We start from the raw sequence: 19,876 nt of genomic DNA, 5'->3' as shown, positions 1-19,876 counted from the left end.
AGCTCCCCAGGCGGAACCAGCATTAACTAAGTTCCAGTGCAGTTAAATGTAGCTCTGAAATTGAGTTTAGGCCATGGGATGTGAAATTGTTCTTGCTGGTCATCTCCAATTTCAATTTAAGAGATAAACCAAACTCCCTCAATTGCCTTTTCCATGATTTATCTGCAACCCAGCCTTGACTTTACAGATGAAGACAATTCCTGCAGGAAAACCGGAGCTAAAAGATATAAGAGCTTGGATCCCTGAAAGACTGTGGAGCAAAGCAACCTGCCATCCTGGGCTATTCCTTTGGGACTGTTACATGGGAGAAAAAGAAAACTGTCATTTCTGCTACTGTAATTGGGGTCATTTTGTTAAAGCAGAGCTATAGCCTGAATAATACAGCATAACACTTGAAAATGGTTGGATGGATATTCACCCAAACTTGAGGTGTTGCCAGTAATTAGAATTCAAGATGATGTGACATTTAACATATGGGTCCTGGGACATGCACAAGACGACTGGGTGTTGCTGAGGTTTGACAGTCATGATCCAAAATAACTGAAAGAATATGAGAGGCCGACAATCAGGGCAGATTATCTGCCTTAATATGATAGCAAAAAAACACTCATTTCAAGGACAACCCTCAAATCAGAAGTCAGACATGTATTTTGAATTGCATGCCTTGAAATCTGTTACTTCCTACAGGGGCATCATCATATGTCAAACTTTAGAGTTAGCAGAGATTTTTTCCTTAATTATGGTATTAGCCATCCTGGACCAGATTGGAGACAGATAGGGTCCTGTGTTGTAGCTGAAAATGTGCCCATACGCTGAATCCATTAGTAAGCCATGCCACTGTCTATGGCTGCTGAATTCTGATTTTCTGAGAACTGGTGGAGAAAAACATTCAATCTGCAGCTTTATGCCTGTAAATGTTGAAACGGTGCAAATCTGGCTCCAGCCTCGAAAGCAGATGTTGGATGAGTTAACCTGTTAGCATTCTATAACCAGCCCTGCAGAACAGGCCTACATGGGTTCTGAACAGTTATAGAGGAATTTGCAAATGTGTATTTACAGTCTGACAGCAGCATAATTGCCGGGTAAACAGTTGACCTCTAGTAGTGCAGAACTTTCTGAACTGTTTACGCAAACACCACAGACCTGTCTAGTTTCTAAGAGGAGACGACCCAACCTAACTCCTCACTCTGAGTGACATGCATGGCCACCCAACTGGCTCAGTCAGGAAAGAATCTACATGCAAGGCAGGAGACAGGCGGGTTCATCCCTGGGTCAAGATCGCCTGGAGGAGGAAATGGCAACCCACTCCAGTATTCCTGCTGGGATAATCCCAGGGACAGAGGAGCCTGGCAGGCTACAGTCCACAAGGTCAAAAAGACCTGAACATGACCGAGTGACTAAACTACTATTGCCCACCCCCTTTTTAGTGGTTTATTTCATTACATTTGTGTTCAGGGTTCTAGTTAAATATCCTGTTACAACGGCCAGACATTCAGGAAGTTTGACTCAAAGAAACTATTGGCAGAGTACTGATCTCACAAACTCTGCAGAACTGCTGAACAAATCAACCTCAAGGAGTGATGTGGATGGACCTAGAGTCTGTCATACAGAGTGAAGCATGTCAGAAAAACAAATACTGTATCTTAACACATATATCGGAGAAGGCAATGGCAAGCCACTCCAGTACTCTTGCCTAGAAAATCCCATTGACGGGGGAGCCTGGTGGGTTGCAGTCCATGGGGTCGCTACGAGTCTGACGTGGCTGAGCGACTTCACTTTCACTTTTCACTTTCACACATTGGAGAAGGAAATGGCAACCCACTCCAGTGTTCTTGCCTGGAGAATCCCAGGGACGGGGGAACTTGGTGGGCTTCCGTCTATGGGGTCACGCAGAGTTGGACACGACTGAAGTGACTTAGCAGCAGCAGCAGCAACACATATATGTGGAATCTAGAAAAATGGTACAGATGAATCTATTTCCAGGCCAGGATTAGAGACACAGACTTAGAGAATGGACATGGGTGGTGGACGGGGAGGGTGGGCTGGGGAGGATTCACATACATACACTGCTGCTGCTGCTGCTAAGTCACTTCAGTCGTGTCCAACTCTGTGCGACCCCATAGACAGCAGCCCACCAGGCTCCCCTGTCCCTGGGACTCTCCAGGCAAGAACACTGGAGTGGGTTGCCATTTCCTTCTCCAATGTGTGAAAGTGAAGTCGCTCAGTCATGTCCAACTCATAGTGATCCCACGGACTGCAGCCTATCAGGCTCCTCCATCCATGGGATTTTCTAGGCAAGAATACTGGAGTGGCTTGCCATTGCCTTCTCCACATATATACACTACAATGTGTGAAACTGAAACTGCAATACTTGGGCCACCTCGTGCAAAGAGCTGACTCTTTGGAAAGGACCCTGATGCTGGGAAAGACAGAAGACAGGAGGACAAGGGGGCGATAGAGGACGACATGGTTGGATGGCATCACCGACTCAATGGACATGAGTTTGAGTATGCCCTGGGAGTTGGTGATGGACAGGGAGGCCTGGCATGCTACAATCCATGGGGTTGCAGGGTCGGACACAACTGAGTGACTGAACAGAGCTGAGCTGATGTGTAAAATGGATAGCTGGTGGGATGCCGCTGTGCAGCTCAGGGAGTTCAGTTTGGTGCTCTGTGATGACCTAGAGGGGTGCAACGGGGTAGTGGTGGGGGGAAAGCCCAATGGGGAGGGGATATATATGTCCATAGAGCTGATTCACTTTGTGTACGGCAGAAATAACACAACATTGTAAAGCAGTTATCCCCCAATTAAAAAATCGTCAGGGGGACAAACCTCTACCTCAAAAGCAAGAGGAGGTGAATCTTGACTTTTGCATCCTGTCATTCTTATGATGATAACCATCTTCTTGAGTTTATTGATACAGACAGGGAAAAGCAACAGAAACTCAGTGCTTCTGCCCCTAATTCTTCAGAGGAGACCCCACGTGGCCTCTTTCAGATCACCTGGCAGGTTTCCAGGAACCTGTGGACATGTTCACGGGCAAGGCTCAGAGTTGGGGCCACAGTTGCACGTGTCTCCTACAGTCCCCTGAGTCAGGTGGGTCTGGGTGGGAGCCTTCCTGAAGAAAGTGGGCTGAACGGACATCCCCAAACACTTACTGTCTCCAGTCCCTAACACCTGTGCATTCTGCCATCCAGGCATCTCGACTCTTGTCTTCTTTGCATCCCTGTGGCCTTGGTGAGCAGGTGGTTAAGTCTGAGTGGGGGGTCAGGGTGCCTAGATTTGAATTCCGCTCAGGCATCCATCCATTCAGTGACCTTTAGCAAGGTACTCATCCTCTGCAGGTCTTAGTTTCCTCCTCTCTAATGTGGGAGAGTGAAACTTTTTAGTTTGGGGCTGTTGATGGGATTCAAAGAGTTAGTACATGTGAACTTCTTACTTAAAGCACACCCAAATGCTTAGAATAATGCCTAGGAAATAGTAACAGTGTTACTGTTAGCTGGTAATTATGGTATTATTATAACTAGGACATTATAACAGCAATAATAAGCATTGCTATTTTTCTAGTTCTGAATATCATCATTTTTCCTACACCAGAAGTTCATGAATTTTCTTGGTTCACAGTGAGTACCCTTGGCATCTCAGTCATTTTTTTCACAGTATATGTAGGCCAAAGGAAAACACCTAATAATTTGGTTTGTTGTGTTACTATATGTGAACGATTTAACAAGTATTTATGTCCTCCTAACTTGGTAGCCATTTGAAAATATCCTAAGTACTAGAAAAATACTATTTTCATTTCAATCCTAAAAAACAGTTGCTTAACTCTGTACAGCAGTTGGGCAGCCGAGTAAGTGGCAGACTCAACTACAGTCTCGTGATGGGAGTGAACACACCGAGGGAGGAGGGGCTCAGAGACGCCCTCCCTGAGGAGGTGGTGGCTGGGCTGAGCTGGGGGATAAAGAGATGCTGCCCAGGTGAATGAGCTGATGGTGGTGATGGGCGGGGGGGGACTATTGTTTATTGAGCGCCTGTTATAAACCTTGAGTTTGAGCAAACTCTGCGAGATAGTGAAAGACAGGGAAGCCTGGCGTGCTGCAGTCCATGGGGTCACAAAGAGTCGGGTACCACCGAGTGACTGAACAACAATTATAAACCTGGTCCTTCATTTTGATTATTTCATTTAACCCTCCACTGAATCTCTGCAGTGAGTATTATTATTATTCCCATTTTTAGACATGAAAATTTGAGAATCAGAGAAGTTAAATATTTGCCCATGGTCACAGAGCCAACATCCAAATACATATATATGGATCTCACAGCTCATATTCTACTATACTCACTTACTCAACATAAGGCTCACTTCCTTGGGACAGAGGCAAGAATAGAAGGTTTAAGTTAACCTTTCCCTTGAATTGCTACATGGGAAAGGGAAAGCAAAGCTGAAAGAATTGGGGGAGAGCAGTTTATTCTCCCCTGTGTCATGTCCTCCAGTTTATTCAGCTGCTGCAGCACACAGTGAAATGAGTGATTAGCTATGATGATTTGAATTAAAGTGGAGCGTACCAATTAATAAATGAGAGTGGTGTGTCCTTGCTCATATGACAGCTCCTTGCACGGTGCCAGCTTTCTGGGTAAAGAACTGAGATGGCGCAACATTCCTCCACCCTTCAGATGAGAGGATTAAACATAATTCAAGCCTTTTTCTTGTTTCCAGCCAGTTTCCTATCTGAGACTAGCAGGGAGTTTTGATACAATTGCTGGAGTGATCAGCCCCTAGCGTCCGTCCTGGGGTCTGTGTATAGGCTCCATTCAGAAATCTTTGTTTTTGGTGCACCGTGCAGCATGTGGAACTTCCCCAACCAGGGACCTGGGGTCGGACCCATGCCCCCTGCAGTGGGAGTAAGGAGTCTTAACCACTGGACCGCCATGGAAGTCCTCCGTTCAGAAATGTTGATGGCCCCCTTCACCACTTGGACAGCTCTGTCTGCCGTTCCGTGGTTGCACACCCCTCAGACTTCAGACTCAAATCCTCTATGCCCACTCCTCCAACCAGCCCTATTATGTAGCACAGACACTGCTTCATCACACCCCTCTGCATACACCTCTCTCTCATATATATATATAGGCTTCCCGGGTGGCACACAATGGTAAAGAATTGTCTGCCAATACAGGAAACACAGGAGATGTGGATTCTATCCCTAGATCAGGAGGATCCTCTGGAGAAGGAAATGGCAACCACTCTAGTATTATTGCCTGGAAAATTCCATGGACAGAGGAGCCTGGAGGGCTACAGTCCATGGGGCCATAAAGAGTTGGACACGACTGAGCCACTGAGCACATATATATAACAGATTCACAGACCATGCAACCCCTCAGTCTGGCTTCCCCTGGCCTCTGGTGAATGGACCAGGGATCCATGTAAACCCAAAGGTAGCATCTAATTTGACAGCCAAGAATCCATGACTTTGTAGAGGAAAATGGCAACTCACTGCAGTATTCTTGCCTGGGAAATCCCATGGACAGAGAAACCTGGCAGACTACAGTCCATGGGGTAGCAAAGAATTGGCTATGACTGAGAATGCATGAAATCTGTGACTCGTGTGGTCTATTTAAACAGATGACCTAGATAGGAATTAAAAAGCAGAGACATCACTTTGCCAACAAAGTCATGTAAAGATGTAAGAGTTGGACCAAAAAGAAAGCTGAGCACCAAATAATTGATGCTTTTAAATTGTGGTACTGGAGAAGACTCTTGAGAGTCCCTTGCATATCAAGGAGATCAAACCAGTCAATTCTGAAGGAAATCAACCCTGAATATTCACTGGAAGGACCGATGCTGAAGCTGAAGCTCCAATACTTTGGCCACCTGATGCAAAGAGCCAACTAATTGGAAAAGACCCTCCTGATGCTGAGAAAGATTGAGGGCAGGAGAAGGGAACGACAGAGGATGAGATGGTTGGATGGCGTCACTGACTCAATGGACATGAGTTTGAGCAAACTCCAGGAGATAGTGGAGGACAGAGGAGCCTGGTGTGCTGCAGTCCTTGGGGTCACAAAGAGTTGGACAGGACTTAGCAACTGACCAACAACAACTTAAGTAGCTGAGCTAAGTGCATTACATTTTCCAAAGAATTTGAACCATGACAGAAGATGATAGGTGTTCAGGAACTATTTTGGCCCACATGCATGCTGAGGAGTAAACCCAAGAAGTTAGAGTGTAAAGGTTAGATGGCCAGAACTCTTTTTTTAATAGTTTCTGAATTTTTTAAATTAATTAATTTATTTTAATTGGAGACTAGTTACAATATTGGTGGCTTTTGCCACACATTGACATGAATCAGCCATGGGTGTACATGTGTCCCCCATCCTGAACCCCCCCTCCCCCTCCCATCCCTCAGGGTTGTCCCAGTGCACCAACTTTGAGTGCCCTGTTTCATGCGTCTAACTTGGACTGGTGATCTATTTCTCATATGGTAATATACATGTTTCAATGCTATTCTTTCAAATCATCCCACCCTCGCATTCTCCCACAGAGTCCAAAAGTCTGTTCTTTACATCTGTGTCTTTTGCTGTTTTGCATACAGGGTCATCATTACCATCTTTCTAAATTCCATATATATGCATTGATATACTATATTGGTGTTTTTCTTTCTGACTCACTTCACTCTGTGTAATAGGCTCCAATTTCATCCACCTCATTAGAGCTGATTCAAATGCGTTCTTTTTAATAGCTGAGTAATATTCCATTGTGTGTATGTACCACAGCTTTCTAATCCATTCGTCTGCAGATGGCCATCTAGCTTGTTTCCATGTCTAACTATTGTGAACAGTGCTGCGATAAACATTGGAGTACATGTGTCTCTTTCAATTCTGGTTTCCTTGGTGTATATGCCCAGCTGGGTCGTATGGCAGTTCTGTTTCCAGTTTTTTAAGGGATCTCCACACTGTTCTCCATAGTGTCTGTACTAGTTTGCATTCCCACCAACAGTGTAAGAGGGTTCCCTTTTCTCCACACCCTTTCCAGCATTTATTGCTTGTAGACTTTTTGATAGCAGCCATTCTTACTGGCATGAGATGGTACCTCATTATGGTTTTGATTTGCATTTCTCTGATTATGAGTGATGTTGAGCATCTTTTCATGTGTTTGTTAGAGATGACCAGTACGTGATGGACATGTCTTTGATGTAGGCAGTAGTTTTCATGTCAGAGATTCCACTAGGAACAACTGGAAGAAGAAATATTTCCTGAAGCAACTTAAAGATCCTTTTAAAGGTCTCATACTCAAGTCCATAAATTTTAATTGTATAGATGTAGCCTTGGTTTGATATTTCCTTGACTGTAGTTTTCCTCATTTTTCATTTTATATCTTTGGGCTTTTATCCCTTATTTCATCATGATTGTCAATGGTACCCCTGTTTCCACTTTTTCTCTTTTTGACCTATTTTGCACAGGAAACTTGAAGTTTCTCTTCTGGTTGTTTTGTTCTACCTTCTTAATTCATTTGCATTTCTTTTTTAGCTTATGAACAGATTCTGTTCTGGGCTCATTTCATCTCCCTCCACCAGCCTGGGTTTTTCTTTTAAATCTGCTACATCCCATAGAGCTCATAAATGTATTATGGGAAATCACCTACATTTTTTTTCTGACTATAAATCCATATGGCTTAACATCAGACTGGGTGATAAACTGAAGATTTGCTAGAACTGCTAACTTGTGAACATATACTGATTTTAACCCTCTGTACTGAATTGAATGCATTTATGTTCAATTGCTAAGTCATGTCTGATTTTTTTCGGCCCCATGGACTATAGCTCACCAGGCTCCTCTGTCCATGGGATTTTCCAGGCAAGAATACTGGTGTGGGCTGCCATTTCCTACTCCAGGGGATCTTTATGACCCAGGGATCAAACCCACATCTCCTGCACTGTCAAGCATGTTCTTTTACCACTGAGCCACTTGGGAAGACCCAAGAAGACATCCAAGTCCTACACACCGGTATCTGGGAAGGTGACTTTAACTGGAAATAGAGTCTTGGCAGATGTAATTAAGTTAAGGATCTTGAAAGGAGACCATCCTGAACTTAGATGGACTCTTAAGTGCAGTGACTCGTGTCCTTATAAATGAAAGGAGAGGGAAGTTGAAGATGGAGCCCGAGATGGAGTGATGTTACCACACGCCAAGGAACACTGGCAGCCAGAAGAAGCTGGAGAAACCAGACAGGGTCTCCTTTCCTAGAACCTTCAGCGGGAGCGTGGCTCTGACTGTACCTTGATTTTGAACTTCTGGCTTCCAGAGCTGTTACAGAAGGTATTTCTGTTGTTTAAAGCCACCAAGTTCATGGTCATTCATTATACCAGCCTTAGAAAGCTAAAACCTGCAGCTTCCACAACCACCTTCTAGTTTAGGGCTAGCTCTCCACTCTGTCTCAGGAGTAAGGTGGAAACAGTCCCCTGTTGACTGCTCTGGATTGGAACCCAGCCCAAACTCAGTTAATCAGATTTGTCCCCTTAGTAATTCCCTTGAGATTAGGACCAGGCAGAATCTGTGTGCCTGTTCCCTGGAGAGCACCCTTTTGTGTTCTCATGAACTAGCTCAGTTGCTAGACTGGAGACAACATGAAGGCAGGGGCTGTAGCTTGTTGGCCTTCCCAGGGCCTGGCAGTGCCTGGCATGCAACATTTCCCATGTTCCATATCTCAGCAGCTCAACCCAGCAATCTGAGTTGCCTCTTATTTTTTTTTTTTTGGCTGTTTGGGGTCTTAGTTGCAGCATGTGGGCTCTAGTTCCCTGACCAGGGATTGAACCTGGGCCCCTTGCATTGTGAGCACAGAGTCCCAGCCACTGGACTACCAGGGAAGTCCCTAAGTTGCCTTTGACTCTCGCTCTTACCCCCTCCAACAGACACACTCTCGGTCCCACCCATATGTCCCTTGGGTCCTACCGTTGTCGTGAGCTCCAGACCACTTGTAACAGCCAATTCTTACACCTCTGTTCCTGAAGACTTTTTCTAAATCCACAGCAGGTGGCCAGGAAGTTCCAGAAAATAAGGACCCTCATACCAGCCTTCAACCAATGACTGGTAGAATTTGGTGTATCAGTAGTCCAGCTTTGGACTTCCCTGGTGGTCCAGTGGTTAAGAATTTGCCTGCCTATGAAGGGGACATGGGTTCGATCTCTGGTCTGGGAAGATCCTGTGCCATGGAACAACTAAGCCTAATAGCCACTGCTACGAAACCTGAGCTCTAGAGGCCGTGCTCTGCAACAATAGAAGCCACTGCAATGAGAAGCCCTCACACCGCAACTAGAGAGTAGGGCCGGGTCGGCACAACTAGAGAAAAGGCCACGTGCAGCAAGGAAGACTCGTGCAGCTAATAAATAAATAATTAAAAAAAAAAAAAGACCTAGAAGAGCTATTAAAAAAAAAAAAAAAAAGGCCAGTTTCTTCACCTCTTGAGCCAGATAATTCCAAAGCATGATTCTTCCCTGGATCTCAGAATGAACCAAGCCCTACTCCAGTCACTGACTACAATAACTGGCTTGTGTACTGCTCAGTTGTTAAGTCGTGTCCGACTCTTGTGACCCCATGGACTGCAGCCCGCCAGGCTCTTCTGTCCATGAGATTTTCCAGGCAAGAATACTGGAGTGGGTTGCCATGCCCTCCTCCAAGTTATCTTCCCAACCCAGGGATCGAACCCCCATCTCCTGCATCTTCTGCACCGCAGGCAGATTCTTTACCTACTGAGCCACTAGGGAAGCCCACAGTAACTGGCTTAGTACCTAACTTTTTAGTGGTTGCCTTCCTTCCCTGTCTCTCTTCCCCACCCCCATACCAGTGTGCCATGTATATTCCATTAAGTTGAGTCTTTGTCTCAGAGTTTATTTCTAAGTAAACCCAAAGTAAGATCCTCCTATATCCAAACTTCCACTGAACTCTATTGAATTTACCTTCAGAATATTTGTCAAATCTGGTTCTTCCTATGTCTACTGACATTAGCTTAGTTTAAGCCATCACAGACTTGTGCAAAATATCCATGTGGTAATTACCATCACTCTGCACCATTTTCCTTTATAGCCCATTGTTTATTCAACCTCTAAATATGATCATATTTTCCTTGAGACATCCTGATGGCTTTTCATTGTTTTTATGAGAAAGAGGAATGGAGCTTGTAAGACCTATGTTCTGGTTCCTGTCTGCCTCTCCAGCTGTCTGTTTCATGTGGCACCTACCTACTCACCTGCTCACCTGCTGCTACCACACTGGCCTTGCTTCAGCTCATGGACACCACAGGACTCTTGCACATGCTGACCCTTCTATCTGGAATGATTTCCCATTTGCTTTTGCCTATTGTTAACTCCTACTGTTTGGAGAAGGAAATGGCAACCCACTCCAGTGTTCTTGTCTGGAGAATCCCAGGGACGGGGGAGCCTGGTGGGCTTCCATCTATGGGGTCACACAGAGTCGGACACGACTGAAGTGACTTGGCAGCTGCAGCAGCAGCAACTGTTTGTTCAGATCTCAGCTTCTTAGGGAAGCTCCTCTCTGTCCCCTTCCACTGGTTCTGTGTTCTTTTGGTACCATATACCTCTCCTATAATTCCTATCACAGTTACAATGTTATAATGCTTGGTCTGATTCTATGATTGATGTTTCTCTCCTCTTCTAGACTCTGAGCTCCATAATGATGGATCATGTCTCAATTGTGGTCCATCATTGTACTCCAAGCACTTCCTGCAATTCTTGGCCACCAAAAAAAATGGAGATGCTCCATAAGTGTGTATTCAATCAAAGAATAAAACTGTATAAATATAAAGGCAGCTATTTCTAATCAAATAGCCAATTCAGTAGGCCAAAGAAAAAAATCAGTCTCTTCCCAACAGTCAACCTGATAAAAGTTAATGTAAGGTAGCCTAATATCATTGCGAGTCATCTCCTGTTTACTGGATAAAGTCTGTTAAGTGCCCTACCAAAAGTCAACATGAGTGAATAGCTCCTATCTTTAACCAGTTTTTGCCTTGTATTCATTTCCATACCTAGCTGTCCTGATGTACTTTCCTAAGAGCTACCAGAAGATAAGAATTCGATCCTCTTCTTCCTTCTATTCCCAATGCTTGGATATAGGTAGGTCTCATCTCCTTCAGATCTAGGTAAACTTGACTGGAGTCCCCACGGTAATTCAAGTGCAAAGCCCAGTGGTCTCCCATGATTTGTTCAAACCCTTACAGGCTCTCATTTCTCCAGTCGTCTCTGGTTCAGTCTCCAGCTTCTGTAAACCTTATTTCTGCGTCCTGGGCCTTGACGTTCTTCCACATCTCCTTCACTGGAGTGTCAACCCACATCCCGGATGACAACCACGCCTTGTTTTCCCCAGTGTTGCCATAAATCTCTGAGTGACTTTAGTTGGAGATAGAGGGGTATCAGCCAGGTAAATGTAAATTGCGGAACTTATATTTGAATATTATGTTTTCTTGTTCTTAAATGGTCCTGTCCATTTATGTCAAACCAGGTTCCAGGTTGATGTTGTATTTCTCAATACTTTTGCCCTAGCCTTGGTCTTCTCTGTTTGCTTACACCACCAGCAAAATACTTATTTCTTTTGCAGGAAGGCTGAATCTACCTATTTGATTCCTTGTATCTCATGCCCACTGGGACTCATCTCGCATATTCAATAGGCCGAGCAGTGAATTTTCCCAAATAAAGAATTTATCTATACATGGTTCATTAACTCCAGTAACACCTTTTTTTCACTCTACTGGATCTTTCTTTATTTTTTCAATGAAGTGACAGAGTGAAGTGAGGACAGCCTTTATAACCAAGGTTCATGGGCACTGTGGATTTAAAAAATCCATTTGTGCCAAACCCATTTGATGTGTAAATGCTTTGATTGTGTAAGGAGATAGATGAGCCTAAGAAATGGTGATGGCAGTGGGTAAGATCAGAAGGACTTGGAGTGAGAAGCTGCGTTTGAGGCTTGGGCAGAGGGAAGGCGGGAATTAAAGACGGGCGAGCCAGGCTGGATTGCAAAGGCTGTAGGCGAGAGTTGGATATGAGGAATTTATATTAAAGGAGGTGAGAGGTGGTGAGAACAGCCTTGAAACAGAGATCCCCCTGGGTCGCCAGCCAGGGGAAGTGGGCACTGGCCCTGTCACTGCCCGTTCATATTCTGTGTGGCCTTGGACACATAAGTCAGTGTTTCTGAACCTCACTTCTCTTAGGTGTAAAGCATATTTGTACCAGCTGGTCTCTAAACAATGTCTACTTCTGAAATCTTGAACTCTGGACTCTCTCCAACTCTATTTGAACCCATACAGGTAATTAAGCAGTTTTGCTGAATGCTTTACAAAGGAAAAATGTGACTGAGGAAAAGAATCGCTTTTTGTCTACTGTTTGAAGTTAGCAGCATGCAGAGAGTTCATTATGTGAAAATACCATTTGGGGAGATTAATTAAAACATTCTGACATTCAGAGCAGGGATTTGGGGCAGGAATGTACAAGTCTAGAGCTCTGGGTAGAATTAGGCATCTAAACATTGTACCTTATTACGTATATGGTCAAACATTAGCAGGGGGACATTTGGAAGCCAATATTCCAAACCCAAGTGCTCGTTGGCTTTATGCAGTTTGTTTGAATTATTGCATGTTTAATAGGATTTAGCTACAGTGCCTCTGCTTAGCAATCTGTTTCCTTGGCAATGCAATCCTCAGAGGGGCAGAGGCCATATGGAAAATAGGGGTTATTTTGTAATTTATTAAGTGAGGTGAAAGGAAGAGGATTTAATTCAATGGCTATCTTTGCATTCCCTCTACACACACAGTAAGGAAGAGGGGCCAGCACATGGTAGGGACTTAACAAATGGAATGCATCCTTTATTATGAGAAAAAAAAATCACCCTGTGCATCATATTATAATAGATGTCCAAACATGCTATTTTTCAGGAAAACGCTTGTTATTGTTCAGTCACTAAGTCATGTCCGATTCTGTGACCCCATACACTGCAGCACACCTGGCCCCTCTGTCCTTCACCATCTCCCTGAGTTTGCCCAAACTTGTGTCCATTGAGTCAGTGATGCCGTCCAACCATCTCATCCTCTGTCGCCCCCTTTGCCTCCTTCACTCAGTCTTTCCCAGCATCAGCGTCTTTTCCAATGGGTCGGCTCTTCACATCAGGTGGCCAAAGTATTGGAGCTTCAGTTTTAGCATCAGTCCTTCCAGTGAGTATTTAGGGTTGATTCCTTTAGGGTGGACTGGTTTGATCTCCTTGCAGTCCCTTGGACTCTCAAAAGTCTTCTCCAGCACTACAATTCAAAATCATCAATTCTTCAGTGCTCAGCCTTCTTTATGGTTCAGCTCTCACATCCATACACGACTACTGGAAAAACCATAGCTTTGATTATACAGAAAATGCTTAGCAGACACAGTAACTATTCTCCATAGTTTCATTGGCTCTTTTTATCCCCTGCATCCCTCATTTGCATTCCATCAGCAAGTCTTGTTCATTCTGTGTCCAATTCACATCCCAGGTTCATCCAGTTCTCCCACCTCCTCCGTGGCAAGTGGTACAGCCATCATGACCGCCCACTAGGACCTACAACAGTCTCCTAATTAGTCTGTTTTTGCCCCCTGTGCTCCATTCTTCATGCAGCATCTAGAGTGATCATTTGAAAACATGAGTAACATCTTTGTCACTTCTTGGCTTAAGACCTTCTAGTACCTTCCAATGTTGCCTATAATAAATTGCAAACTTCTTTCCTGGTTAACAAAACTGGCTCAACCTGGACCCTCCCTACCGCTGACACTTCTCATCCTGGTCCACCTCTCCAGCTTCCTTGGTGAACTAAAATGTATCTGACCTTCCTTGTCTTCCTGAAACATGCCAAGCTCGCTCCCACCACAGGGTTTTTGCATCGGCGGTCCTTGTCCCTGGAGTGGTCTTCCCCAGGCTCTCTGCATGACTGGCACAAGTTTATCATCAATTCTCAGTATACTCTTCCTCTCCTGGGAGAGTCTCACCCTGAACCCCTCCCTGGGACACACTCGTGTTTTAATTTTCTGCACACCATTTCTGTATCTGATATTTTTGTATATATATTTATTTATAAGCTCTGGCAGTGTGGGGACCTTTTTTATTATATTTTACTTCCTGCCAGGAACTCAATAAATGTATCTTGCATAGATGAGCAAATTAATTTTGTTGAAAACTAATGGTCAAGTCATGTTGCCACAAAGAAGTAGGTCAGCACAGTAATGAAATCAGATCAGTGATTAGGTAAAAAATTTGCCCAAGCACTTCAGTTTTTATTTTTGGTACTATTCAACACTGATAATTTGTTTCACTGTAGGACAATTTTGTAATCATTTATGTGTCCTTAATGATCTTTTATAATTGCTAATGTTCTTTTCTTTTTAAAAAATATCTACTTTACTCTAGCTAAGTAGCCCAGCTCTGCATTTGTATTGGGGGAAAAATGAGGGCCATCTGGACACACCGCAACTTGTGAACTATTAAATAAACTATGATAAATTACAGAAAAATATATGACTCCATTTTTGTCAAATAATTTTACCCATACCTCTCTGTTTAGGAGGATATTCGTCCAAGTGTTTAAAATGGTTTTCTCAGAAAGGGTGGTTGGGCTTATGACTATCCTTTAACAGAAAAACTTTGAAAGGCTGTAAAATATAAGGACTTGCAATGTTTGTGTGGAGGAGAGAGTTTTTTAATTAAAAAAAAACCAATCCCTAAGTGGAAAAAAAAAGAAGTAAAAATTCAAGTTCTGAAACCAAGAGTTTCTGCCGGTGAATTCAGCTGGGGTGCTCAGATAGCAGTCATCCTTGGTGATTCTTGCAGGCATCGGCTCAGCTAACGGGGCAACACCAACAGAATGGTGACGGCTCTGAGACCACTTCCCTTTCGTTCTCTCTCCTGCTCAGTCTCTCACACATCCTACACCATCATCCCTCTGCACCCCAGTGGTATACTATCAGTACACGCCTGCATTACAAATTGGTCATGTATAAAACACTCAGAGGCTTCCCTGGTGGCTCAGGGGTAAAGACTCTGCCTGTCAAGCAGGAAACATGGGTTCAACCCCTGGGTCAGGAAGATCACTTGAAGAAGGGAATGCAACCCACTCCAGAATTCTTGCTTGGAAAATCTCATGGACAAAGGAGCCTGGCAGGCTGCCGTCCATGGGGGTCACAGAAGACTTACCAACTAAACAATGACAAAACACTCAGAGAAGTTGAAGAAGTTTTTCTGTATGTGGGGCATGACTGCTCCCTCTCTTGGGCATCTGTTCTTATCCACTGACTCACAAGGGGTCTGAACCTTGTCCTGGGAAAGCAAGTTGAAATGTGCCAGCAGTGGGATACAGCTGTGCACACGCATGTCGGAGCTTGATGGAATAGACCAAGTTGCCAGGAGAGCCTCAGGGCGCCTAGGAGAAAATCAAGCTGTGGGAGAGAGAGTCTAGAATAACAGACTGAGATTGAACAAAGAACCAGAGGCTTTTTTGGAATTTTTGAAAAGGGAAATCATCACATAAAATGAACGGCGATGTCCTTCTGCCACTTCAGCAGTGCCCGGGGGCGTGCCTCCATAGAAGGGCTCTGAGGCTCCTGCCACTTACTTGTCTTAAACAATGCTGCTGTATCCCTGTTACAAAACCGTTCCCTTTGTCTGTTCCCTACATCTTCATCCCTATTCCTGCCCTGGAAATAAGCTCATCTGTACTGGTTTTCTAGATTCCACATATAGACACTATTATACAATATTTGTTTTGCTCTTTCTAACTTTCTTCACTCTCTAGGTCCATTCACATCTCTACAAGTGACCCAATTCTATTCCTCTTTATGGCTGAGTAATATTCTATTGTATATAGGTAGCTAGTAGGAACCAGAGGATGAGCTGGTTGGATGGCATCACCGACTCAATGGACAGGAAAAGTTTTAGTAAACTCTGGGAGTTGGTGATGGACAGGGAGGACTGGCATGCTGCAGTCCATGGAGTCGCAAAGAGTCAGACACAACTGAGTGACTGAACTGAACTGAACTGAGTAGGAACCTGCTATAAAGCACAGGAAGCTCAGCTCTGTGATGACCTAGATGGGTGGGGTGGGGAATGAAAGGGAGATCCAAGAGGGAGGAGATATATGTATACATATAGTTGAGTCACTTCACTATGCAACAGAAATGAACACAACATTGTAAAGCAATTCCACTCCAATTAAAAAAAAAAAAAACCCTAAACTTGTCCACCAAGATTAGGGAAATAAAGTTTGTAATCATGCAAAATTTCAAGGCCACGTGACAATCACAAGCTTCCTGAACCGAAGATATGGATTTAAAATTAGGACCAGATGTGTGTAATTATTTGAGAAAAAAATACATGCATAGTAACTAAAAAAGTCTGAAACTTCACGGCAGAAGACACTTGCTTCTCATTCCACAGATTCTTAATATAAAACTAAGCAAGTCCTATCATGGGATCATAGATTTTGAAAACCTTGAATCCTCTGCCCACAATGATCAGGCAACTGTTTTCCCGTGCTTTCTCTTCCATGCACTCCTCCTGGAAGGAGCTGAGTCTAAGAGGACTCAAACAGCATGTGAGTCTTACGTGTCTTTATAGTGCTTTCATGCTGCTGCTTGTTTAGATGTCCTTACAATCCTATATTGTTTCAAACTCAACATTCAAAAAGACTAAGTCCATGGTATCAGTCCCATCACTGCATTGCAAATAGATGGGGAAAAAGTGGAAGCAGTGACAAAGTTTATTTTCTTGGGCTCCAAAATCACTACAGACAGTGACTACAGCCATGAAATTAAAAGATACTTGCTCCTTGGAAAGAAAGTTATGACAAACCTAGATAGCATATTAAAAAGCAGAGACATCACTTTGCTGACAAAGGTCCGTATAGTCAAAGGTATGGTTTTACGTAGTCATGTACAAATGTGAGAGTTGGACCATAAAGAAGCTGAGTGCCAAAGAACTGATGCTTTCAAATTGTGGTGCTGGAGAAGACTCTTGAGAGTCTCTTGGACAGCAAGGAGATCAAACCAGTCAATCCTGAAGGAAATCAACCCTGAATATTCATTGGAAGGACTGATACTGAAGCTGAAGCTCCAATACTTTGGTCACCTGATGCAAAGAAATGACTCATTTGAAAAGAACTTGATGCTGGGAAAGACTGAAGGCAGAAGGAGAAAAGGGCAACAGAGGATGAGGTGGTTGGATGGCATCACCAACTCAATGGATATGAGTTTGAGCAAACTCTGGGATGTAGTGAAAGACAGGGAAGCCTGGTGTGTTGCAATCCATGAGGTTGCAAGGAGTCAGACATTACTTAGCGACTGAACACAGCAACAATCCTGTATGCAACACTGGACCAGTTATCCATGTTGTACCCCAGGAGTCAGGATATTTGGTGATGTTCAATGCTTTTCTAAGAACCCATGGATATTTAAATGAGGATCTCCGTGGCAGAGGTGATTCCCAGTTCTCCATCAAATTTCTCATGAAAGACCAAGGGGAGAGAAATCGTGTTTATCATGATCGGGCTCTGCAGTAGCTGGACTTGTGATCTGCCCAGCATGAGTTCCTATCGCCCTTGGCCATCAGCCATTACTGAGTGTCCCAGTTACATCTGTCCATATATTTTTTGCTTAAGCTAGTCTGAATTGGGGCCCCATGTCTTATAACCAAAGGAACCCTAACATCAAATGCATTAATGACCAACATCTTTGCCTTGCCCCAATTACTTCTTTTGAGGTTCCTGTCACAGATCCCAGTATTGTTTTTCTTGTTTGGGCAGCAAATTTTCAGATATTTTAAAGGATATTATGGAAGTAGGGGGAAATACGCTACTGTTCAATTGTGTGCCCTGAGAATTCCAGGCAGTGTTAAAGTTCAGAAGATCCCTAGGAGTAACATTAAGAAAAAAATGCTAAGCGGATGACAGAGTGGAAATTGACTGCCAAAAAATTCTATCCTTTTCTATCTCTACTCGAGGCAATCTGACAAAATTCATTAATTCTGACTTCCAGCTAATAACATATCAGCAGATAAGCTCCCTGATGAACTTTTTCTTTGGAACATAAGGCCATCGATGTTCAGAGGGCATGCAACACTGTGAAATTAATGCTTGTGCTCTGCTAGTAGGCCCAAAAAAGTTGTGTTTCTAGGACTAAACTCTTCAGATAAATTCTCTTGGCTGTAAGTACTCGGCCCTCAGGGACAATCAAAAGTAAACAATTAGATTATCTTGATCTGCTCACACTTTGCAGTCAATTGTTCTGTATCAAGTTTCCCTTCTCCAGCTCTCCATTGACTCTTGGCTGTGCTATTACGAGAAATGAATTATGCTGTCTGTTATTTATTTCTCAATTTATTCTCAGTTTCTCTAAGATGTAATCACTAAAACTGAAATCATGAAGGGGCCAACATTTTTTTTAAAAAGCAGTACACAAAACTAGCTTCCCTAGTAGCTCAGACGGTAAAACTACTGCCTGCAATGCAGGAGACCTGGGTTCGATCCCTGGGTCAGGAAAATCCCCTAGAGAAGGAAATGGCAACCCACTCCAGTATTCTTGCCCGGAGAATTCCATGGACAGAGAAGCCTGGTGGGCTACAGTCCATGAATTTGCAAAGAGTCAGTCAAGACTGACTAATATACATACAGTACACAAAGCAGTTGGAGATTAGGGTTCTGTTGTCAGATTTAAAGCCCAAAGGAAAGCACGCCCCCTCTCCCTCCTAGCACTTCTATTAAAACAACTACTCCAAAGAGGGTAAAGATGAATGAGACCAGCCCCAGTTTTGGAGAACTGGTAGCTGAAAGAGTAAGGATTAGGTCCAAATAATGATGCTCCTGACAGAGATAGCAAAGAATCCTAATTGCTCTTACCACTTTTGAAGGCATACTGGTATCGTTCTAAAGCAGAGAATGACAAACCATGGCCCAAGGCTTATTTTTGTCAATAAAGGTTTATTACAACACAAGCCATGCCCATTTATTTATATAAATAATGGCCTGTGGCCACTTTGGCTCTCCATTGGTAGAGTGAGTATTGCCACAGACACCTGTGATCTACAAAGCCCCCAAATGTTTACTCTCTGACCCTCTATAGAAAAAAGTCTACTGAACCTGGTCTAAATGCTCTTCTAGCATTTTCCTATAAAACCCTCACAAAGACTAGGAGGTAGGTTGATGTTATTTCCTGTCCCACTTTACAGATTTACAACAAACCCAGAGAAGATCAACCAGTTCTTCAAGCAAAGCTGGAGCTCAATCCACTTCTATTTGTAAAACGTATTTTTATAGAAATCCACAATGTGTATGCATGTGTGCCAAGTCGCTTCAGTCGTGTCTGACTCTTTGCGACGCTATGGACTGTAGCCCGCCAGCTCCTCTGTCCATGGGATTCTCCAGGCAAGAAATACTGGTATGGGTTGCCATCCACAGTACTGTCTCCCTAATGCCAACAATACAATTATCCTCCACTAGTGCCCTCCAGAATCTATAAAATCTGTTGCCCAGGCAAGAAAAAGTAGCTTTTGGATTAAGACACAAGGCCTAGACAGTAGACTAGGAAGGTGGGTCCAGGAGGAATTAGGAAGGCCCTTTTGTATCGTGCATTACATAAATACCAGCCAGGAGTAAACAGTGTCACCACAAAATTAAAACTTCTTTGTTCTCATGTACTCTCTCCTTTCTGCTCTGAGCCTCTGATAATCTTGAGTAATTTGGGAAAAATTCAAGAACTTCCATATGTTTTGTGCCATAGAACAATACAAAAACAATGGCAAGAAAAGCTTGCTTATTCAGGACTTGTGGGAAACTCATAGGTTATTCTCTTCCATCTGGGACTATAAAATC

At 43.7% G+C, this 19,876-nt stretch overlaps 1 non-coding gene across 1 annotated transcript; it reads right to left on the bottom strand.

Moving 5' to 3' along the window:
* Positions 1-8,785: 8,785 nt before the first annotated feature.
* TRNAV-CAC (transfer RNA valine (anticodon CAC)) lies at positions 8,786-8,858 on the bottom strand. Its single transcript has one exon. It is a non-coding gene; the product is annotated as a tRNA-Val (tRNA).
* Positions 8,859-19,876: the final 11,018 nt, after the last annotated feature.

The sequence above is a fragment of the Moschus berezovskii genome, chromosome 22 (assembly GCF_049115385.1).
Source record: "Moschus berezovskii isolate FMDL1 chromosome 22, NW_MosBer_1.0, whole genome shotgun sequence".
Classification (NCBI taxonomy): domain Eukaryota; kingdom Metazoa; phylum Chordata; class Mammalia; order Artiodactyla; family Moschidae; genus Moschus; species Moschus berezovskii.
Note: the sequence above shows the minus strand (reverse complement) of the source record. Positions and strands in the feature narration are given on the sequence as shown.